Source organism: Hyla sarda, chromosome 3 (genome assembly GCF_029499605.1).
Source record: "Hyla sarda isolate aHylSar1 chromosome 3, aHylSar1.hap1, whole genome shotgun sequence".
Classification (NCBI taxonomy): Eukaryota; Metazoa; Chordata; class Amphibia; order Anura; family Hylidae; genus Hyla; species Hyla sarda.
Window position 1 is genome coordinate 282,425,780 of NC_079191.1, and position 27,090 is coordinate 282,452,869.

The following is a 27,090-nucleotide window of genomic DNA, read 5'->3' on the forward strand; positions in this document are numbered from 1 at the left end:
TCGTGCATCCGTGGGGGTCTTGGTCGGCGGGTGAGTATGAAGGGGCAGAATTCTGGGGGTGCAATTTAGTGCGGGTGGCCAGAAACCACTAAAAAAAAAAAAAAATTATAAATAAAAAAAAAATAATTAGCACAACTGGCAGCAGCACTTGTCAGTCCACCCCTGTACAAAACATACATGCATACAGATCATACATACACATATACCGGCCACTGCCCCCTATATTATACATTACATACATACATCATACATAGACACATCATACATACACCCGCCGCTGCTTCCCCCAATTACATACACACATCACAAATATACCATACACATATTATATACACATACACTCACACCATAAATATACACCATACATATGCACACATCATACATACACCTGCCGCTGCCCTCTATACCATACATTACATACACACATATCACACACACCATACATATGCACACATCATACTTACACCCCCCCTAATCATACATTACATACATATATAACCACCCCTCCCGCCGCCTGCATGCTCGGCCTCCTCACCTGAGCCGGTGTGAGGTGTAATCCCCAGCCTGTGCAGTGCAGTCTCCTCACTCTGTATTTTCCCTGTGAATACGTGAAACCTCCCTGTGATAAATGAGGTCCTGTGTAGACAGAGCATTCTCCCCCGTCTTGTATTATGCAGAGCTGCGCTCTTCGTCGTCCGGGAGGGGGGGGGGATGAGGGGGCGTGGCTTAAAGGAGAAGTCCCATGTAGAAAAAGTATTGTGTTTTAAATGCAGAAGCAAAAGTTATATCACTTTGTAAATCACTGACTTTACCCATCTTGTATGTAAAACCTGTTTTTCTAGCTTCTTTGTTCAGAGAGGAAGTTCAGCAGCTCCCTGTTCTGATGACTTGCGACCCCCCATTGAGCTGCATTATGCTGGGGGCCGTGATGTCACAATTTCCCATAGTTCTGTGTGCTGCCTGCAGCTTAGCCAGCTCTGTGCACAGCAAGGGCACCTCCCATGTGCAACTTCAGCCAATCATAGAAGCCCCAGTGAGCTGAGCAAGCGTCTTCATCTCCTCGGCAGGGAAGCATCCGACAGCCAGCTCAGTGTTTATAAGAGCAAGAACGATGTCCCAATGTCCCGAGAAGAAGCAGAGGGGGAGGGGAGATCCCTGCTTTCCCCTGCACTGATCACAATCTGACAGCAGGTCAGTCTGAAAGAACGATGTCCTGAGAATAGAAGCAGTGGGAGGGGAAACACTGAGCCTGCTGTTAGGAAAGTGATCAGTGTCTAGGTCAGTGTATCCCAACCAGGGTGCCTTCAGCTGTTGCAAAACAAACTCCCAGGTATGCTGGTAGTTGTAGTTTCACAACAGCTGTAGGCACCCTGGTTAGGAAGCACTGGTCTAGGCTGGGCTACTTCTGTGATGAACTGAAAGGCATTATGGGAGAAAGGAAGTCAGGGACCTCCATGGACCAGGAAGTACCGATCTTTCAGAGGGGATTGCAGGAGAAGGGAGAGGGTGAGATACATGAGGAGCAGATTGTCAGAATGGTGAACTGATGCACTTTCACATGATATAAAAAAAAAAATTGTGACTTGGTCCATGATACTTCTTCTTTAATCATCTCCTGCAGACGTGCGATCTCAGGCTCTGCCCTCACTCCTGAGATCCCCTCACACCGGCTAGGGGGCTCTGAGCAGCGGCCCCGGCTACTGAAATCAGCTGGGGGCCGCCTCTGCCCCCTCCATACACCCTGAGCGCCGGTGTGAGGTGCAGACTTGCATCCGCTCCTGCACCTCACACCGACATAAAGAAAAAGGAGGAAGTCGGTCTGTCCCTGCTAGCCCGATACAGGGCTAAATCTATAAAAAAAATAATCACCTGCCCGGCGCCCAAAACTACTTGTCCCGGGCGTCGGGCAATAGGATTTCCACATCCCTGTAAAGATTACCTGCTGTCACCATACTAAACTTTTAATATATTGTTTCTTATGTAATTATAAGACACTTTGCTATTTACTTGCTGTTAACCCCTTTACTCAACAGCCTGTTTTGACCTAAATGACCATGGCAAATTTACAAAATCTGACATGCGCCCACTTATTTGGTAATAACTTTGGAACGCTTTAACTTATGGAAGAGATTCTGAGATAGTTATTTTGTAATATATTGTACTTTACATTAGTGGTAAATTTTGATTGAAAAATTTAAAAAATTAGCATTTTTCTAGATTTGATATTTTCTGCTCGTGCAACAAATAGCCATGCCGAACCAAATTAATGATTAATTCATATCTACAATATGTCTACTTTATGTTCCCATTATTTTGATAAACATTCTTTCACTTTTTTAGAATGTAAGAAGGTTTATAGGTTTAGTAGCAATTTTCCAGATTTGTAATATCCTGAGCCCGGGCTTCAGAAATAAAGAAAAAACTAACTCACCTTCTTCCTACGTTCCCTTTGCTCCGGAACCGGCCTCACGATGCTTACATGACCCTGCACTCAGCCTATCACCGGCCGAGGCGGGACAGGGCTGCGGCCGGTGATAGGCTGATGGCTCTGTGACGTTCCCATCCCCAGGAAGCAGAAAAAGCAGCGGAGGACCGTGAGGCCGGTTCCAGAGCAATGGGGGAACATAGGAAGAAGGGGAGTTAAAGTAAGTTTTTTAATATTTGCAGCCCGGGCACAGGAATACGGAGTACAGTACCGTTAAATACAGTGGAACCGCCATAATTTACAAAAATACTGTGATACACATTTTTGGTCCTACCCCCCCAGCTCTAAGTTCCCCCACTAATGACCTGCATAAAAAGTAGTGACTCAAAAAAGTCTTTACATTACATTTTTATCTTTAAAATGGCTCCTCTCTCCTGATTTTGGCTGGCAAATACTGGTGACAAATACTGAAGCCAGGCTGAGCTCTCTGCTAAACTGTTCCACTAGTTTTTCATTAATATACTTAATTTATGTACTACTATAGGACTGTTTGTAAAAATAAAGAAAAATGGTGCAATTAATTATATTCTCTATTTACATATGCAAGTTAATGTAAAGTGCCCGTTTCTACACAGGTATTAACCCCATAAGGACATGTGCCGCAAATCTAGAGTGCTGCAGAGTGTAACTTCAGCACAGTGCACACTACATAGTGGGTGATCCAGGATGTACAAGAAAATTGTCAATATTACAACATTACTTAACAGAACTTGGCAATCTAATGATTGCTATTAAGTATTAATAGTCCCCTATGGGGGACTTAAGTTTAAAATAAGTATTAATAAAAGCTTTAATAAAATAAAATAAATAAATTAAAAATTTTACACACACTTTTTATGTCCCCATAGGGAACTATCTATAGCAATCATTTGATTGCCAATACTGTTCAGTGTTATGCATAGGACATAGCACTGATCAGTATTATCGGCTATCTCCTGCTCTGGTCTGCTCGATCTCAGACCAGAGCAGGAGACGCCGGGAGATTGACAGACGGAAGCAGGTGAGGGGACCTCCAACCGCCATTTTATCATGCGCATTGCCGCAGACGCCGTGATCTGTACTGATCACGGCATCTGAGGTGTTAATGGCGGACATCCGCGCGATAGCAGATGTCGGCCATTACTGGCGGGTCCCCGGCTGCTGATAGCAGCCGGAACCTGCCGTGTATGACGCGAGCATCACTCCGATGCTCACGGTCATACACAGGACGTAAATGTACATCCTGGTGCACGAAGTACCGCCAAACCAGGACGTACATTTACGTTCGTGGTCGATAAGGACAAACAATGTAAATGTGAAGAGAACAACCTAAATATTTATAGTGGTGGTACTAACAGCAACAGGCACACAATATGTAACAAAAAAAAAGATATACTGTATAAAGTGCACACCCAAATAATGTAATAGATAAATTACATCTTTATTATGCAAACCACATGTAGTTACAAAAGACGACAAGTAACATCTAAAAACAATTAAAAAGCTCAGATAGCGAGCCAAACACAACAACTAGGGGAGGGGCCATGAACCCCCTAACCCCAACCCTGCCCTGTGGGTGATACCGCAATATATTACCAATGCTCCAAAAGAATATAGAAAACATACAATAGGTATCATACAATAATGAAAAAAATATAGCTGCCCAAATACAAAAAGAAAAATTATAAATACACAATAATAGTATAAGGCAAACCACAGACGAAGGAGCAGGTGTGTAGATGAGAGCAGGGCAGGGTGGCTGGAACCCCACGCTTTCCGTCACTCTGGGGTGACTTCCTCAGGGGTCTGAGGAAGTCAACCTAGAGTGACAGAGCGTATGGGGTTCCAGCCACCAACCCTGCCTTTCGGAATGCCCACATGCGTAATTGTCTGAACTATCAAAATATAATGTTAATGATCCCGTACAGTGAACGGCGTAATGTAAAAAAAAAAATAAGTAAAAAGTCCAAAATTGCTGCTTTTTGGGCAAATCTCATTCCCATAAAAATTTATAAAAGCGACAAAAGATTTTTTGAAAGCAGTACAATAATAGAAAAAGTAATCATGTGTATCATTCAGGGATGTGGGAATTGTGGGGGGGGGGGGGGGGGGGGATGACGACATATCTATCTGGGGCATTATTTACTTACTAGGAGCCCTATCTGCCTACCTTACCTGATAAAGGGACATTTCCGTTTTTTCCTCCTTACCTTTTAAAAATCATAACACTTCATTTTCCACCTAAAAATCCATATTATGGCTTATTTTTTGCGCCACCAATTCTTTACCCAAAAATCCATGGTGAAACGGAAAAAAAATAATTGTGCGACAAAAATTGAAGAAAAAAAAACAAACTTCATTTTGTATCTTTTGGGGGCTTAGATAGGTTTGATTTTTTGTACTTCTGGAAAATATAACTACATACAGGAAAATGTATACGTTTAAAAATGTCCTATTCTGACCCCTATAACTTATTTTTCCACATATGGGGATGTATGTGGGCTCATTTTTTTGGGTGATCTGAAGTATTTATCGGTATCATTTTGGTTTTGATCGGAATTTTTGATCGCTTTTTATTCATTTTTTAATGGTATAAAAAGTGACCAAAATACGCTATTTTGGACTGACTTTTTTTATGTGTGTACACCATTGACCGTGCGGTTTAATTAACTATATATTTTTATAGTTTGGACATTTATGCACGCGACAAAACTACATATGTTTATATTTTTATTAACAGTTTTTTTTATCTGAATAGGTTTGTGACAGACTTATTAGTGAAGGGGTTAAATCACATTTATAAACACTTTACTTTTTTTTGCAAGGTTAAAACCTCCTATAGGGGGCTATAAGATTGCACAAACTGATCACTGCCATGCATTAATATGGCATTGATCAGTGTTATTGCTGCTCGACTGCTCCTGTCTGTATCTCAGGCACAGAGTAGTCATTCGGCGATATGACACGCAGGAGGCAGGTAGGGATCCTCCTGGTGACCTGCAAGCTGTTTGTGACGCCGCAATTTCACCGCAGCGGTCCCCAACAGCCCGACTAAGCTACAGGGATGCTTTTGGTTTCACTTCAGAAGCGGCGGTCGGCTTTGATCACCTCGTCTGAAGGATTAATACCAGGCATCGCCGTGATCGCGGTAGCTGGCGCAGGACGCAAATCGCCACAGCAGGCTATTTAGCTGCGGCCCCAGGCTGTTTATTCTAGACAGGGGTGGCACAGTACGGAGCAGGAGGATGTCACAATCCTGCTCCGTAGCTGCTCCCCCTTGCCAGGATGTACCCCTACGCCCTGGGGAGAGAAGGGGTTAAAAATAAATTACAGTTCTTAATAAAATGCAAAAAATACGGAGATTTATTCTTCTAAATGGTTAGGAAAATTCACGGCAGCAAATCAGACACGTGTGACCCTACTCTAAACGTAACCTTTCAACTCTACCATGGAGCCTCTCAAGCTCTTTTCATTACAGCTATGGTACAGAAGTTGTTTTGTGTAGCATTTGCAAAGGCTACTTTTCCCACAATTCCCATCTTACCGAATATTATTTTTCTGCCTGGGTATGACCTACACAGTTCCACCTTAAGGACCCATCCCATTTTCACCTTAAAGCGTACCCGTCAGATCCAACAAAATGTTTTATTTTTTAAATATATTACTTTGTACCTTATCCTGATTATGTACAATTTGTGTGTGTCTAGCACCTTTATTTTTTTTTAATTACACTAAATTTAGCTCACTAATTCGAATTTCTCTCAACGGGAGGGGGCGTGGCTTCACTTTGCAGGTCTCCACCCCCTACCTCAGTATGCTGTCTGCTCACATCTCCCCTAGCATTTGTTAAACTACAACTCCCAGCTTGTCCTCACCGACAGTAGCGGGACACATGCTGACAGTGGGAGGTGCTCACAGCTGTCAATCAAGGAAGTGTGTCCATGACATAGGTAATGATACTAGTCCTGCTGTGTCCGTGCATGTGTCCAAGCAGGCGGGGGGGGTGGGGGGGGGGGGGTTTGACTTTTCAAATTTTCTAATGAAAGCCATTGCAAAACCTATTGGTTATACATGCTTTACAACATATCAAACGTTTTTGTATCTGACAGTGCCCATTTAAGGACCCGGGCATTTTTTGTTTTTTTTGTTTACACACACACACACACACACACACACACACACACACACACACACACCGGACCACTGTCACTTTAAGCATTAATAACTCTGGGCTGCTTTTAGTTTTCATTCTGATTCTGAAATTGTTTTTTTGGTGACATATTCTACTTTATGTCAGTGGTAAATTTTTGTCGATAGTTGCATCATTTCTTTGTGAAAAATTCTAAATTTTTCACAACATTTTCAAAATCTGAATTTTTCAGGGACCAGTTCAGTTTTGAAGTGGATTTGAAGGGTCTTCATTTTAGAAATACCCCACAAATGACCCCATTATAAAAACTGCACACCTCAAAGTATTCAAAAGGACATTCAGAAAGTGTTAACCCTTTAGGTGTTTTGCAGGAATAGCAGCAAATTGAAGGAGAAAATTCAAAATCTTGTAACCCAATTTCTCTTGAATAAGGAAATACCTCATATGTGGATGTAAAGTGTTCGGCGGGCTCAGAAGGGAAGGAGAGACAATGGGATTTTGGAGAGGGAGTTTTTCAGAAATGGTTTTGGGGGGAATGTCACATTTAGGAAGCCCCTATGGTGACAGCAGAAAAGGAAAAAAAAAAACACATTGCATACTATTTTGGAAACTACACCCCTCAAGGAACTTAACAGTGAGCCTTAACACCCCACAGGTGTTTGACAAATTTCTGCTAAAGTTGGATGTGAAAATGAAATTGAAAATGAAATTATTTTTTTCACTATAATGCTGGTGTTACCACTTGTGAAACAAAAAAAAATTTGTAATAGGAGAAAAAGCCTCCCAAAATGACCTTATGAGTATGGAAATACCCCATATGTGGATGTAAATTGCTCTGCGGGTGAACTACAATGCTCAGAAGAGAAGGAGAGCCATTGAGCTTTAGGAGAGAGAATTTGGTTGGAATAGAAGTCGGGGGCCATGTGCGTTTACAAAGCCCCACATGGTGCCAGAACCGTGGACCCCCCCAAAAGTTACCTCATTTTGGAAACTATACCCCTCACAGAATTTAATAAGGGGTGCAGTGAGCATTTACACCCCACTGGTGTTTGACAGATCTTTGGAACTGTGGGCTGTGCAATTGAGAAATTTTCATGGACCACTGTTCCAAAAATCTGTCAAGACACCTGTTGGGAGTAAATGCTCACTGCACCCCTTATTAAATTCTGTGAGGGGTATAGTTTCCAAAATGGGGTGACGCCACGGCGTAGCGGCGTCTATGCAGCGTACTAGGCTGGAGCCTGCCCGGAGTGGAGAAGATGACCCCCGGAGAAGGAGGACAGCCCAGACCGGTGCACCCTCCACCCGGAATGGCGCCGGACACTACAGGAAGGAAGGAAGGATGGCCCGAACCACCCCCATTACGGGTAAGTTTATATATATATATTTTTTTTTTATTGACTCGGAGGGTGGGGGAGGGGCCCGACCGGTATAGCGGCATGGGCAAAAATCCATACCGGTATACCGCCCAGCACTATGGTGGGGGGTGCGACGCGGTGGGTCGGGGGGGGGGGCGGTTGCGGTGCGGCAGGGCATTATCGGCAAGGTAATTGCCGATGCCGATAATGACCAAAATCGTGATTATCGGCCGATAATATCGGCCATACCGATAATCGGTTGATCCCTAGTGTATATGTAGTGTTTTACCTTTTATTTTGTGTCCTGTAGTGTTGTGTTTTTAGGGTACATTCACACGGGCGGGGGTTTACAGCGAGTTTCTCGCTGGGAGTTTGAGCTGCGGTGTAAAATTTGCTGCATCTCAAACTTGCAGCAGGAAACTCGCTGTAAACCCGCTCGTGTGAATGTACCCTGTACATGGGGGGGCAAACCTCCAGCTTTTGCAAAACTAGAACTCCCAGCATGTAGTCTCCGTGCATGCTGGGAATTGTATTTTTGCAAAAAACTGGAGGCACACTGGTTGCGAAACACTGAGTTAGGACACAAACTCCGTTTCACAACCAATGTGTCTTCAGCTGTTGCCAAACTGAAACAATCAGCATGCATTGACATTGGAAGGGCATGCTGAGAGTTGTAGTTTTGCAACAGTTGGAGGCACACTGCTACAACTCCCAGCATACCCTTTGGTAGTCTGTGCATGTTGGGAGTTGTAATTATGCAACAGCTGGATGCACACTTTTTCATAGAAAAAAAATGTGCCTCCAGTTGTTGCATAACTACAACCCCAGCATGCATAGACTACCAAAGGGTATGCTGGGAGTTGTAGCAGTGTGCCTCCTGCTCCTGAGGAGGTGATCGCTGGTCCCGCGCCAGGGAGAGGTAATAGACCCCTGCCGGTACCAATCACCGCCCAGCAGGGCAGTGATTGAATTGACCGGGGTGCCTGCTGAATGATTTCAACAGGCATCCCGGTCCGGTCCCCGCCTGGCTCGTGGCGGGGACCGAAATTCCCACAGGCGTAAAAAGTACGCCCTGGGTCCTTAAGTACCAAGGAGCCAGTGTGTACCCATACGCCCTGCGTCCTTAAGGGGTCAAACGGAAGATTCTGAACTACAGGAACACCCATTACAGGGTCCTACTTTTGCTTACAGTTCCCTAAACCACACACAGACTCCCCTGTTTGAACAGAATGCCCCAAATCTCCCCACCTATGCACTACATGTAGAGGTGAGGATCCCATGGAGTCCCTAAACAGGATGAAGTGGTGGCGTCTGAGGTGATTAGATCATAGCTTGTGTGCCTGATCTCCGGATGTCTCACCTCGGACAGTGATTGGAGGAAAGGCAATTATATATTGGGCTCAGGCCTTTTACCTAATGCCCGGGGCCCAAGAGGTCTCATTGCCACTTAGCCAATCACTGGCTGAGGCGTAACAGTGCTGCAGAATGACATATTGGGCCCGGGAAGCTGGAAGAGAATCGCATTGAGGATCAGAGCAGGATAACAGGCACTGCGAGAGAGTAGAGTTTATTATTTGTAATACAGCATGGGCATACTTCCAAAAAATAGATAAAACGCTCCTGCAGGATAACCTCCATTATCCTCCTGAAATTTGCCACTACTATTGAATACTGTAGTAATGTACTGCAACAGTGTTTATCCATATAAATGTGGGAACTCAAAGTGTCCCTGTAGACCAGGGGTACTCAACTGGCGGACCAGATCTGGACCGCTGCCGCCCGCCGGATCTCCTCTGATTCATTTGTAGCAGTGTCTTTAAGACACAGATAAAAATGAATAGCCGCGGTCCGGAGCAAGGGAACGCTGTGTCCCTGCCCGGTCGCACTTTGATGCAGGCGGTGCGATTAGCGCTGCCTGCATCATCTGCTCTGGCCAGGCCTGACTAGAAGAGGCCAGAGCACCTGGAACGAGCCTAAGCATTCAGGTAAACATTTGTGTTCCCCCCCCCCCCCCCCCACCTTTGACTCCAATTTTTGTAGAACTATAGCTCCCATCATGACCTGTTTGCAACAGCTGGAGAGTCACAATGGCGAACTTTATGTGGTGGCACAGCGGTACAGCTCATCCTTTTAGGGGCACAGCGGTACAAACAACCGGTACAGGGCACAGTGTTTGTCGAAAATGTATTTGGAGGCACAGCGTGTGGCAGTAATATTGCAGGGGAATAGCATGTGGCAGTAATATACCAGGGCCCCAGTGTGTGGCAGTATTATATTTAGGGGGTACAGTGTGGCAGATTTATTTTAAGGGGCACAGTGGGTAGTAGTATTTTATTCAAGGGTAGTGTATGGCAGTAATATAACAGGGGCACAGTGTGTAGCAGTAATATACCAGGGGCACAGTGTGTGACAGTATTATATTCAGGGTGTGCAGTGTGTGGCAAAATTATATTCAGGGGGAACAGTGTGTGGCAGTAATATACCAGGGGCTCAGTGTGTGGCATTATTATATTCTGAAGATAGAGCGTGCAGCAGTCTTTTATTCAGGGGTACAGTGTGTGGCAACATTGTATTTAGGGGTACAGTGTGGCAACATTGTATTTAGGGGAACATTAGGGGTACAGTATGTGGCAATATTCAGGTCATACATCCTCCACACTTCAGTCGTTCGTTTGCAATTTCCTTCATGGCTCCAAAGTCGCTAAGTGTGAACCCTGCCTTAGCGTTCACCTTGGACCTTAACCGGATGGCAGACCTGAATAAGTGGACCCTCACTAATAGTTGAGTACCCCTGCTGAAGACCCTTTTCCAAGGCATCACACTGCTACCAACTTGTCGTCAAATAACGCATCATGGTGCCATATTTTCCTTGGGTCATTTGTTCTGAAATCCAGAAGACTTAATTGAACTGATCCTCTTTATTTCAGCGGGTCAGTTTTAGTATAAATGCATGTAGTTTGTGCACTTCTCGGTCAGTTTCTTGACCAAATGTTTTTCAGTAATACAATCAAAAACAGAAATTAAATGTCCGTTCAAAGTTTTACAGTGAAGCCTATGGTGACAGACAAAAACAAATATGTTCCATTTGCACTAGTTTGTCATCTGTTTAGGATCCATTCATCTACATGAATGGATCCGTTCTGAACAAACTCCAAAACGGAGGTGAACCTAGGCTTAGCAATGCAATGAACTGCCCTTTTAACAGTGGGAATCAACAACAGTGATGCATTCCATGCTCAGACTCCTTTCTATCACAGCCAGCATTGTTTTTTGCTATCTATTACATATAGTTTCTGTATGTATTCAATGAACCTTAGATGCACACCAGTTCTCGTCCTGTAGACCAATTTTGGTAGACACTAGCCACTTCATACACGAGTCAGGTGTGCATGCATAGCACTGGCTCAGGAGGTGAGCTCATTCCATACACAGCCGTGCTGGCCGCTTTCTGCAGCTAACACCTGCCGTTAATGAATAACAGTACCAACTGACAGAAAATGTTTAAATAATAAAGAGAATACCTCCAGTTTGCAACATTTTAATCAATGCCTGTCAAAAAAAAAAAAAAAAAAAATTATAATTATTTACATTTGTTGTTGCAGCATGTAGAATTGTCCAAATTGTTTCTATATAGCCATTTTGAATGTGAGGTGGAAATATTTCAACCATCAGAACTGTTGATTTTTGGTTACATTTGATCTTGTAGGAGCTCCACTTACCAGCTCCTGCAGTCTTCTCCTCTAGTCTGCCTTCTAGCGGACCAGAGAAATAGATCGCAAACACTGATCAGAATGTGCAATTTAAAGACTGCAATAAATAGTCCCCTGTTGGGATTAAAAAAGTGTAAAAGTAAAAAAAAAAAAATTAAAATAAGTGATTAAGCCCCTCCCCAATACATAATAAAGTCCCTCTTCCCAAGTAAAAAAAATGTAAATAAAATCAACACTTTGTATCACTGGGTGCGAAAATGTCCAATCTATTGAATAGATAATAAAGGAGTAGTCTCATGGATAAAAACTTCCCCTATCCCCTGTATGGAGCCCCGTCCCCTTCAGAAAGGCACATCACAACCCCACCCGAAGGGAAATTCACTGTAACACGCCAGTGCGAATGTACCCTAAAACACTACACTACCACATAAGAGTAAAACACTACATATAGAGCCCCCTTACATTGCCCCCCCCCCCCCCAATAAAAATGAAAAACGTATTGAACGGCAGAGTTCCAAAACGGAGCCTCCAGCTGTTGCAAAACAACAACTCCCAGCATTTCCAGACTGCCACTGACTGTCCAGGCATGCTGGGAGTTTAGCAAAAGCTGGAGGCACCCTGTTGGGGAATCACTGGCGTAGAATACCCCTATGCAATCCCTAATTTAGTCCTCAAATGCGCATGGCGCTCTCTCACTTCGGAGCCCGGTCGTATTTAAAGGAAACAGTTTAGGGCCACATATGGGAATTTCCGTACTCGGGAGAAATTGCACTACAAATTTTTTTTTTTTGGGGGGGTGGGGGGCTTTTTCTCTTTTTACCCCTTATGAAAAGGAAAAGTTGGGGGCTACACCAGCTTGTTAGTGTAACATTTTAAACTTTTTTTTACACTAACATGCTGCCCCATACTTTTTATTTTCACAAGCATTAAAAAGGAAAAAACAAAAAACAAAAAAAAAAGACCCCCAAAATTTGTAACGCAATTTCTCCTGGGTACAGAAATACCCCATATGTGGGCATAAAATGCTCGGCGGGCGCACAACAAGGCTCAGGAGTGAGTGCACTAAGTACACGTGACCCCATTTTGGAAACTACACCACTCACAGAATGTAACAAGGGGTATAGTGGGCCTTAACACCCCCCCAGTTTAGTGAAAATTCTTCAAAATTGGATAGAAAAATTAAAAAAAATAAATAAATAAATTTCATTTTCACAAGGGAAAATAAGAAAAAAGCCCCCAAAATTTGTAACCCAATTTCTTCTGAGTAAGAACATACCCCATATGTGGATATAAAGTGCTCTGCGGGCGCACTACAATGCTCAGAAGAGAAGGAGAGCCATTGGGCTTTTGAAGAGAAAATGTGTCTGGAATTGAAGGCCACGTGTGTTTGCAAAGCTCCCATAGTGCCAGAACAAGGGACCCCCCCCCCCCCACATGTGACCCCATTTTGGAAACTACACCATTTTTACGCCCCACAGGAGTCTGACAGATTTTTGGAACAGTGGTCTGTGAAAATGAAAAATTTTATTTTTCCTTTTCACAGCCCACTGTTCCAAAGATCTGTCAAACGCCAGTGGGGTGTAAATACTCACTGCACTCCCTAAGAAATTCTGTGAGGGGTGTAGTTTCCAAAATAGGGTCACATGTGAGGGGGGGGGGGTTCACTGTTCTGGCAGCACGGGGGACTTTGTAAACGCACATGGCCCCTGACTTCCATTCCAAACAATTTTTTTTCCAAAAGCTCAATGGCGCTCCTCTTCTGAGCATTGTAGTGCGCCAGCAGAGCACTTTACGTCCACACATGGGGTATTTCCATACACATGGGGTATTTCCATACAAATTTTGGGGGGCATTTTGTCCTATTATCCCTTGTAAAAAAAAAATAAATTTGAGGGAAAACTAGTACTTTAGTGGAAAAAAAAAATCATCATTTACACATGACATAATTTTTATGAAAAGTTGTCAAACACCTGTGGGGTGTTAAGGCTCACTTGACCTCTTGTTACGTGCCTTGAGGGGTGTAGTTTCCGAAATAGTATGCCATGTTTTTTTTTTTTTTGCTGTTCTGGCACCATAGGGGCTTCCTAAATGTGACATGCCCCCCAAAAACCATTTCAGAAAAACTCCCTCTCCAAAATCCCACTGTTGCTCCTTCCCTTCTGAGCCCTGTAGTGCACCCACCAAACACTTGACATACACATATGGGTTACACATTTTAGGAAGCTTTCTCTCCTTTTACCCCTTGTAAAAATTCAATAACTGGGTCTACAAGAACATGCCAGTGTAAAAAATGAAGATTTTGAATTTTCTCCTTCAATTTGCTGCTATTCCTGTGAAACACCTAAAGGGTTAACAAACCTTTTGAATGTCATTTTGAATACTTTGAGGGGTGCAGTTTTTATAATGGGGTAATTTATGGGGTATTTCTAATATGAAGGCCCTTCAAATCCACTTCAAAACAGAACTGGTCCCTGAAAATTTTTGATTTAGAAAATTTTGTGAAAAATTGCTGCTATACTTTGAAGCCCTCTGATGTCTTCCGAAAGTAAAAATAATGTTAACTTTATGATACAAACATAAAGTAGACATATTGTATATGTGAATCAATATATCATTTATTTGGAATATTCATTTTCCTTATGAGCAGAGAGCTTCAAAGTTTAAAAAAATGCAAAATTTAAATTTTTTTCATTAAATTTTGGAATTTTTCACCAAGAAATGATGCAAGTATCGACAAAATCTTACCACTAACACAAAGTAGAATATGTCACGAAAAAACAATCTCGGAATCAGAATGAAATGTAAAAGCATACCAGAGTTATTAATGAATCCAGTGCAAAGATATAGAGTAATGGAGCACTCAACCGGTCTTTGACAGAGAAAGGCTTCTTTATTGCATCAAGAAAATCTTGGCGTTCTCATGGAGTGCGGGAGAGCGGAGAAGAGCAGGAGGGTGGGGGAGTGGGATGGGCGACGGTCCGTATCGCGCAAACAGCCCTTTGTCAGGCCTCGGCCGGTCAGTCAGCTCACGCTGACCGCATCTCTCTACCCTTCCTTTCAGCATGTTTTAGTGATGTTCCAATAAAGACGTTTTAACTTCACTTGTGGGTGAGTGCAATCTACTTTTTTTTCTACTTGCACACTGCATTTACAAGCTCTGAACTATTGTTTGGAACCCCTGAAGTATATGTATTCATCACCTCTGTGCTGTTCCACGCTCCACACTGTGTCTAACCCGATATCCCAGCTTTGGTGCCTGCCTTGTCTTTCTCAGTCCAAGTACTATATACAGTGGGGATCAAAAGTTTGGTCACCCCAGGTAAAAATTTGTATTAATGTGCATAATGAAGCCAAGGAAAGATGGAAAAATCTCCAAAAGGCATCAAATTACAGATTAGACATTCCTATATTATGTCAACAAAAGTTAGATTTTATTTCCATCATTTACACTTTCAAAATAACAAAACAAAAAAATGGCGTCTGCAAAAGTTTGGGCACCCTGCAGAATTTATAGCATGCACTGCCCACTTTGCAAAGCTGAGATCTGCCAGTGTCATGGATTGTTCTCAATCATCATCTGGGAAGACCAGGTGATGTCAATCTCAAAGGTTTTAAATGCCCAGACTCATCTGACTTTGCCCCAAAAATCAGCACCATGGCTTCTTCTAAGCAGTTGTCTAGAAATCTGAAAATAGTTGACGCTCACAAAGCTGGAGAAGACTATAAGAAGATAGCAAAACATTTTCAGATATCAATATCCTCTGTTGGGAATGTAATTAAGAAATGGCAGTCAACAGGAACAGTGGAAGTTAAAGCAAGATCTGGAACACCAAGAAAATATCAGACAGAACAGCTCACAGAATTGTGAGAAAAACTATTCAAACATCACGCTTGACTGCACAATCCCTCCAGAAAGATCTGGCAGACACTGGAGTTGTGGTACACTATTCCACTATAAAGGGATATTTGTACAAATTTGGTCTTCATGGAAGAGTCATCAGAAGAAAACCTCGTCTATGTCCTCACCACAAAAATCAGCGTTTGAACTTTGCAAATGAACATATAGACAAGCCTGATGCATTTTGGAAACAAGTTCTGTGGACCGATGAGGTTAAAAATTTACTTTTTGGGCAGAATGAGCAAAGGTACGTTTGGAGAAGAAGGGGAACAGAATTTAATGAAAAGAACCTCTGTCCAACTGTTAAGCATGGGGTGGATCAATCATGCTTTGGGGTTGTATTGAAGCCAGTGGCATAGGGAACATCTCAGGAGTAGAAGGAAAAATGGATTCAATAAAATTTCAGCAAATTTTGGATGCTAACTTGATGCCATCTGTGAAAAAGCTGAAGTTAAAGAGGATGGCTTCTACAAATGGATAATGATCCTAAAGACACCTCAAAACCCACGGGGATTACATCAAGAGGCGTAAAATGAAGGTTTTACCTGACCTTAACATAATTGAAAATCTATGGATAGACCTTAAAAGAGCAGTGCGTGACAGACAGCCCAGAAATCTCAAAGAAATGGAAGACTTTTGCAAGGAAGAATGGGCAAAGATACCTCAAACAAGAATTGAAAGACTCTGGCTGGCTACAAAAAGCGTTTACAAGCTGTGATACTTGCCAAAGGGGGCAGTACAAGATATTAACTCTGCAGGGTGCCCAAACTTTTGCAGATGGCATTTTTTTGTTTTCTGTTATTTTGAAAGTGTAAATGATGGAAATAAAATCTAACTTTTGTTGACATAGTATAAGAATGTCTAATCCGTAATTTGATGCCTTTTGGAGATTTTTCCATCTTTCCTTGGCTTCTTTATGCACATTAATACAAATTTTTACCTGGCGTGCCCAAACTTTTGATCCCCACTGTAAGTTGGGTATTATTTTAATCGCATGGACCTACAGAATATATAATCTTGGTGTCCTCTTCACCGAAAAGTGCACTGCGTGGAATTTGCTCTACAAATTATTATTTTTTTTTGCCATAGATTTTGTGGTAAAATTATTGATTTTTAATGGACTTTCAATAAGTCTTTTTCATTTGAATATACGAGCTGGCGTCCAAACAAGTGTTGTTCCAATGCTCTTGGAAGATGTTTAGATACAATTTGAGCTAGGTTCACACCACATTTCTGTCTGATTAACATACTTTTTTCTGAAAAACCATATAGGTTAAAGGGGTACTCCGCTGCTCAGCGTTTGGAACAAGCTTTTCTGAACGCTGGAGCCGGGAGCTCATGATGTCATGGTCCCGCCCCCTCATGATGTCACACCCCACCCCTCAATGCAAGACTATGGGAGGGGGCGTGACGCTGAGCAGCGGGGTACCCCTTTAAAAAGGATGCTAAAAACGGATGCTGCTGTATGCCACTGACAACTTCTAAAAAGAAAAAACCCTGACAAATCCAGTTTTTGCTGTAAACAATAATGTGGTTGACCATATTTTTCTGTGGCTGAATCCTCTTTAGGAGGCCGTCCTGACACTTGCTGGTATCTAAATATCCTTCAAGGGTCACTTCTCCCTAAGATCTAGGAGCAATCTGGTGACGAATAATGGCTTTTCTAGCATGATGGAGCACTATGCAGGGATGTGGAATTCCTATCGCCCGACGCCCAGGACAAGCAGTTCCGTGTGCCGGGCAGGTGAATTTGTCCGGCCCTTAGCCCGGCTTCGGGCAAGCAGGGCCGGACCTGACAAGTCGCCTGGACCTCTGCAGTCTGTATGGAGCGGGCTCCCGACTCCTGCCCGCTCCATATTCTGCAGCCCCCGGCTGTAAAAACCTGTGTCTCCGAAGGGAGATGAGAAGCTGTGTATTTGTCTTCTCTCCCCTGCTCTGCAGACGTGCGGATGGAGATAATTCCTCATATAAAAGTGTAAAAAAAAAATAAAAAAAAATAAAGTTTTATTGAAAGACACATTAACCCAGTGGTCTCCAAGCTGTGGCCCTCCAGATGTTACAAAACTACAATTCCCAGCATGCCAGGACAGCCGTTGGCTGTCCGGGCATGCTGGGAGTTGTAGTTTTGCAACATTTGGAGGGCCACAGTTTGAAGACCGCTGCATTAACCCCTTCCATGTTAAAAGTTCAAATCACCCCCTTTTCCTATATAAAAACATTAAACATAATAAAAACAAACATACGACTTCGTGCGTAATTGTACAACCTATTAAAATATAACATTATGTAACCCGTACGGTAAATGTAAGAAACATACCAAACCACAGATTTGCTATTTTTTATAATATCCCAGAAAAAAAAGTTAAAAAGCGATTAAAAAAGTCATAATACCAAAATGGTACCGATACAAAAAACAGATTATGGCGCAAAAAAATTAGCCCTCATACAGCCTGGTATGTGGAAAAAAAATAAAGCTACATGGGTTAAAAAATGGCAATTAAAAAAAATTTGAAAAAGTCCAGAATTAGTAAAACATGACGTAAACGATACAAATCTGATATCGCTGTAATCAGGCGGCATAAAGAATAAAACTAACATGTTACCTCAACCACAAGGTAAATGGCGTAGAAAAGAAAACCACCAAATCTGCAAAATTATCTTTAACTATTTCAATTTCACTTCCCTAAATTTTATATATATATATATATATATATATATATATATATATATATATATATATATATATATATATATATATATATATATATATATATTATATATATATATATCCAAAGAAATGGTGCACCACTCCATAAGTAAATCCAAGGTGCAAAAAAGATTTATTCACTTCACATCATAGCATAGCAACGTTTCAGATCACACAGGATCCTTTTTCAAGCTCGAGCTTGAAAAAGGATCCTGTGTGATCTGAAACGTTGCTATGATGTGAAGTGAATAAATCTTTTTTGCACCTTGGATTTACTTATGGAGTGCTGCACCATTTCTTTGGATGGATTAATTTTGGGACTTTGATCAAGTTCATTTGGAGCTGGCACCCGATTATTTTTTTCATTACGCTAAGTAGTGCTGCAAAACCACCTTGTTTTTCGTACATATTTATTTTTTTTGGTTCAGAGAATATGTTTTTGACAAATTAAAAAGGTATCATAGTAGGTAGTTAAGGCTATTATAGGGCGAGGAGGAAAAAATTTGAGCGTAAAAGCGAAAATTGGCCCCGACAAGTGGATCGTCATGAGGGACAAGTAGATTTTGCTCCATTTTAGTCCCGTGGACAAGTAGTTTTTTTATAAAATTTCCACACCCCTGACTATGTAAAGGCATAGTAAACAAACATTGAAGTTTCAGGTCTATGACCTAGAAACACCCCAGATATCAATCACTTTCAAAACCTTTGGTCAATCCTCAAAATCAGAGATGTGGAAATCGTAACGCCCAACGCCCGGGACATGCAGTTCCGGGCACTGGGCAGGTGAATTTCTATTACATTTAGCCCTGCTTTGGGCAAGCAGAGTCGGACAGACAGCCCGTCGGCGCTCAGGGTGTATGGAGCAGGCTCCTGACTTGAGCCTGCTCCATTACCAGTGGCCCCCAGCTAAAGAAAATCAGCTGGGGGGCCACCAGTTATGGAGCAGGCTTGAGTTAGGAGCCTGCTCGATACACTAAAAGCACTGTCGGGCTGTCTGTCCGGCTCTGCTTGCCGACTATTACCCCTTTAGAGCTTTGGCAGCGGCATCTAAAAGGTATGTTAACCATCTGGTTAGTGGTCTAGTGGGTAGTGGGGGGGGTCGATATCCACTGTGGAGGTAGCCGGAGGGCTTACCTCAGCAGCCATGGCTGCTGTGGTTCAGTATTTCATTGAGCGTGTATGGAGCAGGCTCAACCAAATGAGCACAGATCAATGGAGTTCTATGGAACTGCAGTGAGCTGAATGAGGAATCTAATGATTCATTCGTAAAGTTGCCTAAGGGAGCGTATATGTGTACGCGCGCGCATTATATCTCAATGGCTGTAACAAAAAAATAAATACCAAACCGCAGAATTGCATTTTTTTTTTATAACATCATACCCCCTCAAAAATGAAGTAAAAAGCAATCAAAAAAAGACTGGTCAATACCGAAATAGTACCAATATAAACAGCAGATTACGGCAGAAAAATGAGCACCCAAAAAGCCCAGTACACTGAAAAGAGTTTTTTTTTTTTTTTTTTTATATAGGGGGTCCGAAAATGGCAATTTATAAAAAAAAAAAAAAATAATTATATTATATATTCTAAAATTCGCAAAACCTGACAGAAACCAAATAAATTTGGTATTGTTGAAATAAGACCATCCTAAAGTATCAAAACAACATGTAAGTTTAACCACAAGATAAATGGCATTAAAAGAAAACTGCATTTTTTCCAATTTCACCTCACAAATTAGTTTTTTGTTTTGGAGCATAAGCTATAGAAAAATGAAAGGTGTCATTACAAAGTGCGATCGGTCAAGCAAAAAACAAGCCCTTATGTGTGTCTGTAGATGGGAATAAGAATAAGAGTTATGGCTATTATAGGGCGAGGAGGAAAAAACTAAAGTGCAAAAACTAAATAAAAACTTAAAGACCTTATTTATGTACTATTTTGGTAATAATTATTTTGTCTACCAGGACAAGTGGATTTTCATGGGGGACAAGTTGATTATGCTACGATTTATTTCCCTGGACAAGTAGTCTTTTATATAAATTTCCACACCCCTGAAATAGCGGGTGGACAAATAACACAGAAATAACCTGTCCAGGACCAAGGGCGTACAGGTACACCGTCGAGCCATGGTACTTAAGGAACAAAGGCGTACTTGTACAGCCTGGTCCTCTTTACCGGGTTTAAACCATTCTCATAAGCGGAGAACGGGTTAAAAGCGGCGGGTCCCGGTTGCTACAGGCAGCCAGGAACCCCGGCATTAACCCTTAAAGGAGTAGTCCAGTGGTGAACAACTTATCCCCTATCCTAAGGATAGGGGATAAGTTTGAGATCGCAGGGGGTCCGACCGCTGGGGCCTCCTGCGATCTCCTGTACCGAGCCCCGACAGCCCGCGGGAAGGGGGCATGTCGACCTCCGCACGAAGTGGCGGCCGACACGCCCCCTCAATACAACTCTATGGCAGAGCCGAAGCGCTCCTGCATTGAGGAGGCGTGTCAGCCACCGCTTCGTGCGGTGGTCGACAGCTTCGTGCGGTGGTGGACACCCGCTATCTGACCAGAGAGCCTGGCCCCCGTACAGAGAGATCACAGGGGGCCCCAGCAGTCGGACCCCCGCGATCTCAAACTTATCCCCTATCCTTAGGATAGGGGATAGGTTTTTCACCACTGGACTACCCCTTTAAGACACCGCAATCAAAGTTGATTGCGGCATCTAAAATAATGTATTTGTAAATAAAAGTTTAACCCCTTAACGACCACGGACATATATTTACATCCGAGGCTGGCTCCCGATCTGTGAAGCGTGCTCAGAAGCAACCAGGAACTGCAGCTAATCGGGCTGATGTCCAGTATTAACCCTTTAGACGCTGCGATCAAAGTTGATCGCGGCGTCTAAAATGGGAGAAATCCATACCAGCTAGCTAAGCGGAGGTGTTTGGGACCGCCGCTGTGAAATTGCGGCTTCCCGAACAGCTGAGAGGACAGCAGGAGGTGCCTTACCTTCTTCCCAGCTGTCCGATCGGTGTTTGATTGCTCCAAGCCAGAAATCCAGGCTTGAACAATGAAGCGCAGAAAACACTGATCAATGCATTCCTATGACAATGCATTGAACAATTCCTGCAATCAGTGTAGCCCCCTAGAGGGGGCTTTAATACTGCAAAAAAAAAAAAAAAATTTGATTTAACCCCTTCCATAATAAAAATCAGAATCACCCCCCTTTTCCCATTAACGTATACATTTTCCTGCATGTAGTTATGATTTTTTCCAGAAGTACGACAAAATCAAACCCATATAAGTAGGATATCATTTTAATCATATGGACCTACAGAATAAAGAGAAGGTGTCATTTTCACTGAAAAATTTACTGCGTACAAACGGAAGCCCCCAAAATTTACAAAATGGCGTTTTCTTAAATTTTGTCGCACAATTAATTTTTTTTTATCTGTTTTGCCATAGATTTTGGGTAAAATTACTAATGTCATTACAAAGTAGAATTGGTGTCACACACACACAAAAAAAAAAAAGCCATCATATGGATTTTTCGGTGCAAAATTGAAAGGCAAAAACTGAAAGATGCTTGGTCCTTAAGGGGGTCAAACATCTCCCATAGAAACATCTAACTAAGATCTAAAAATCACCGAAGCAGCTAACTTTGCTAAAACAAACAGTCTTAGGGTGCGTTCCCACAGGGCGTATACGCAGCGTATTTGACGCTGCGCAAAATTTATGGCAGCAGCGGGAAATACCCTGCGTATACCTTGCTCACTATACACACAGGGCTTTCCGGCGGCAGCCCTATGTGTGTAGTGAGTTTTGGAGGCGGGGCCGCGCGTCAGTCACGCCGGCACACGGCCCCGCCTCCAAAACTCACTACACACATAGGGCTGCCGCCGGAAAGCCCTGTGTGTATAGTGAGCAAGGGATACGCAGCGTATTTCCCGCTGCTGCCATAAATTTTGCGCAGCGTCAAATACGCTGCGTATACGCCCTGTGGGAACGCACCCTTAAAACTGTCGGCTACAACTACGGTATATATTGATGAATCTGAGCCAATCTGTCTGAAACCAAAACTGCCTGATTTGCCCCAAACAAACAATGATAGCTCGGCTTTACTATTTAAAACACAAGCAAATATAAAAGAGGTAACGTATAAAGCTGGCTATTGTCTTAAAGGGGTAGTTCAGTAAATAATTTATATCTATTAGTTTCCTCCTTCATAGTTTTTTATTTTGCAATAAATATCCATTAAAAACGTACACTCCTTCCACCATTATTCCTATGGAGAAATATCAAAACCCTTTTCTGCCTCCCTGTTTTGGCATCTCCGTCTTAGCTGCTGTCCCTCCTCCCACAGCCCCCACCTTCTGAGACGGAGATCACATGACTCAACTGCTGTGATGCACCACATGACTCCATCTGCGAGGGATATTGGGGGACTTCTGCCTAGGAACACCCGTGAGGCAGCGCATCTGGTCCCTTATGCTCCCGGCACTGATGACTGCCCTAGAGTGCAGAGGAAGGAGATGAGCGGCCGCAGAAACTCGGGTGAGCCGCAGCAGTCACAGTGATTGGAGCAGCAATAGCGGTGGTGAGTATGACTGGTTTTTTTCTTCTTCCTTTGCAGCTTCTGCTCCCCTGCTGGGGGGGAATCTGCCTACCTAATGTGTTTTTCTTTTTATTATTACAACTCCCAGCATGCACTGACAGCCAAAGGGCATGCTGAGAGTTGTAGTTACGCAACAGCTGGATGGGCTCATTTTGGAAACCTCACTAGTGGTCTCCAAACTGTGCCCCTTCACATCTTGAAAACTGCAATTCCCAGAATTCCCAGACTGTCAAGGCATGCTGGGAGTTTTAGTTTGGCAACATGTGAAGGGCCAGATGTTGCCGAACTACCACTCCCAGCATGCCTGGACTGTCTGACCATGCTGGGAATTGTAGTTTTGCAACATCTGAAGGAGTGCATTTTGTCTCCAACCTGTTGCAAAACTAAAACTCCCAGCATGCACTGACAGCTGAAGTGTATGCTGAGAGTTTTATTTATGAAACAGGTGCAAGTGCACGGTTTTGAAACCATTGTAGTGGTCCAACTTTTGCCCTCTAGATATTGCAATACTAAACTCCCAGCATGTCCACACTGTACAGGCATGCTGGGAGTTGTAGTTCGACAACATGTGAAGGGCCAAATTTTGCAGAACTACAACACCAGCATGGACTGTCTTGGCATACTTGTTGTAGTTGTGAAACATCTGCAGGGGCATGGTTTGTAGACCATTGGACAGTGGTTTCCAAACTGTGGCCCTCCAGATGTTGCAAAAGTACAATTCCCAGCATGCCTGGAAAGCCCCTGGTTGCCTAGGAATGCTGGGAGTTTTAGTTTTGCAACAGCTGGAGGCACCCTGGTTGGGAAACCCTGATTATATATAAAAATATTTTTATATGTATATATAAAAGATATCTAATACACACAATTGCTTGTGTATATGTATTTTTATTCAAATCTCTATATGTGTGTATATGTAATGTATACATAACATTATATATAATGTTTTAGTAGAGCTTTATTGGAGATATATCTCTGTCTATCTATACTATGTAGCAGCGTTTCCCAAAAAGGGTGCCTTCAGTTGTTTAAAAACTTCAACTCCATGCATTCACAGATGGACTGACTTTTTGGGCATGCTGGGAGTTGTAGTTTTGCAACAGATTAAAGCACCCATTTTGTGAATCATTGCCATATTACAGCAGATGAAAGCAGGATGGGAATGGTTGCTTAGTAACATTCAGAGTGCTGGGGCTGGTCAGGTGACTGGGGCAGAAAACAGCAGTTTAGGAGGAAGTGAGCACAGGGCGGCAGCAAAGAATGCTGGGACCTGTAGTTTAAAGACAGCGTGCGGGGAAGGGAACAAGCAGGAGGGCAAAAAGGTGTACGTATTAGAGCCGCATACAGGAGACACAAAGGTCACAGTAGAATAATAGATGCAAGGTTAATGTCCTATGCGGATCTGAGGTTTTTTATTTTTATTTTTTTATTATGTTCGTTGGATAACCCCTTTAAGGACATAGCAATTTTTCCCTTCTTTCATTTGAATAGCCATTATATCTGTGCTATACATATACGGCAAAAGTAGTCAGTGTGTTAAAGGTAACCTGTCAGATTTTACCCTATATAACGGGTTGCAACTCATTTTGCATTACCATGTCCTGTTGTCCTTCAGGCCATAAGGGATAGTGGAGATAAACACTTTTCAAATGGCCTGTGCTGTATAGTAGAGCCCTGCACAGGACTGGTTTTTCAACATTGCTCTCGATGGCTTTTTTGACTAATCCCGCCAGCTCCCGCTAAAATATTTGTCCAATCCCGCCCGCTCCCGCAAAAATATTTGTCCAATCCTGCCCGCTCCCGCTAACATAGGAATGTACAGACACTTGGCTGCAATGCTCGGAAAATACTCCCTGTAGTACACACACTGCTATACATGGGGGGTATGTGCAGAGCATTTATACATGGGGGGTATGTGCAGAGCATTTATACATGGGGGGTATGTGCAGAGCATTGCACTTTAGTGTATGTACAGATGTGAATAGCAGTGACTGTGCAGACTCAGAGGCCCTGGGTCACTGACTGATGCAACGCTCTGCACATACCTGGCCTACGAGGATGTATGAGGGCTAATTTTTTTGCGCCGTGGTCTGTAGCTTTTATTGGTACCATTTTTGTGTTTTAATGGGACTTTTTGATAGCTTTTTATTTTTTTATGGCATACGACGTGACCAAAAATATGCCAGTGACCGTGCAATTTAATTAACATTTTTTAATAGTTCAGACATTTAGGCACGCGGCGATGCCACTTTATTTAATTTTTTTTATATTATTTTAGTTAAAAAATGGGAAAGGAGGGATTCAAACTTTTATTAGAGAAGGGTTAAAAAAAATTTTTTTTCACACTTTACTTTTTGTTATAGCTCCAATAGAGTATGTGCAGACTGCAGAGCATTGCTCCCTAAGATCTGTAGAAGACACTAGGGTGCAATTCTCTGTCTGCAGTCTACTATGCACATATCCCCCATGCGTATAGCAGTGCAGATCAGACTGCTGACACGGATGGAGGCCCTGGGAGGATCGCCGACAGTCAGGGCCGCAGCACAGCACATGCTCACTTTACCTACCGTAGGAGGCCCGGGTGGCGGCAGAAGCAGTGGCAGCAATTGCGTATCATCCAGAGTCCAGGGCAGGCTGAGTGGGGGATTGAATGGTGGCATTACCACAGCGGCGGGGGAGGAGACAGTTGGAAGGACCAGCAGCCCCACCCTGGTGAGTGAGTGGTGACTGTAGTTGGAGGGTGCCGCTGAGTCACTGAGTCTGCTGCAGGATTTTGTGGGAACAGCAGGCATAGCGCCGCACCACCCGCAGGTTTTGGGTTGGGTCCCACAGGATCTGAATACCAATGCAGGGCTCTACTGTATAGTAATGACCTTATAGTCATCCCAGGGGCATCTTCATGTCAACATTCTGCTCATGCTGTAATCACTCCTTCTAGTGGTGATTGACATCCCGGGCACTGCCAACGTCACTGCTCTGCTTAGGGAGAAGTATACGGATGTGGCCCGGGCTGCCAACCACGGCAATCAGAGATTACTAAATAAAGATGCAAGACAAACCTGGGACTACCTACGGGCTTTGACATACAGTAGAGCTCCAACTTAACATACAGCAGGGCTTAACATGGCGACGCCTAGGTTTTTGTCAGCCATTTCCATTCTTCTGCTCATTCTGCATTTGGCTGGGCCTCCGATGTTACATGAGCAGCGGACATCAGATGACAGTCAGCGGCCTCAGGAGGATGGATCATGACCACCAAGGCTTCTGATTGGCTGTGCAAATAACATGACATATGCCGCTCGAGGCCTTATCGAAGACATTGCCTGCTAAACACCAGAGCTCTGACCGAAAACAGAATGGGGAATCGGCGCGGATGCGGAGAGAAATAAAGTTTGTTTTTATTTATTTTTTAGATGGAGGGACACTAATAATGGACATCGGGAGAGATAAGAGGACACTAAAGACTGATCAGCATCCCAACTCCTAACTTTCTTGCTAGCTCCTAGATTCTTAAATTTGTCAAGCCCTACTATACAGCGTGGGAACAAACAAGTTCAAGGGGAGCCTGGATGTTTTTCTAGAAAGTAACAACATTAGGGGTTATAGAAAGTAGGTTTATGGGGGATAGAAAGTTGATCCAGGGATTTATTATGATTGTCCTAGTGGGGTCGTAAAGGAATTTTTCCTCTATCATAGGGCAATTGGCATTAGCCTCATTTTATTTTTTTTGCCTCACCCTGGATCAACACGGTAGGGTCTTCAGTTGAAGTGGAACTCTTGTCTTTTTCAACCTTACAGACTATGTTACCCCTTTAAACAGGTTGGATCACAAAGCACAATAGCAAGAAATCTGTTTTCTGTGGGACCTTTCTGGGCACAGTGTTGACAATTTTTAGGCCAATGTGGGAGATTTTTTAATACTTAACCTGTTAAAGACCAAAAGGCATACCTGTACGTCCTGGGTCCTTTCCCTTTCTATAATGCGGGGCCTGCCTCTAACAACAGCCGGGACCCGTGGCTAATAGCGCGTGGCACTGATTGCGGTGCCGAGTGCTGTTAACCCTTTAGAAATGGCGTTCAAAGTTGATTGCCGCGTCTAAAGTGAAACTAAACTACCCCTGGCTAGCTCAGGGGGGCTGTTCAGGACCACCCCGGTGAAATTGCGGCATCCGGAACAGCTGTAGGACACGAGGAGGATCGCTTTACCTGC

At 43.2% G+C, this 27,090-nt stretch overlaps 1 protein-coding gene and 1 long non-coding RNA gene across 4 annotated transcripts in view; one reads left to right on the forward strand and one right to left on the reverse strand.

The window, feature by feature from the left end:
- Positions 1 to 27,090, reverse strand: part of TAB2 (TGF-beta activated kinase 1 (MAP3K7) binding protein 2) — a 115,830-nt gene that overhangs the window by 86,097 nt on the left and 2,643 nt on the right. The gene's annotated exons all lie outside the window — the stretch shown is intronic.
- LOC130362390 (uncharacterized) lies at positions 1,003 to 26,479 on the forward strand. Its single transcript, XR_008891396.1, has 3 exons — positions 1,003 to 1,191; positions 22,632 to 22,865; positions 26,294 to 26,479. It is a non-coding gene; the product is annotated as an uncharacterized LOC130362390 (long non-coding RNA).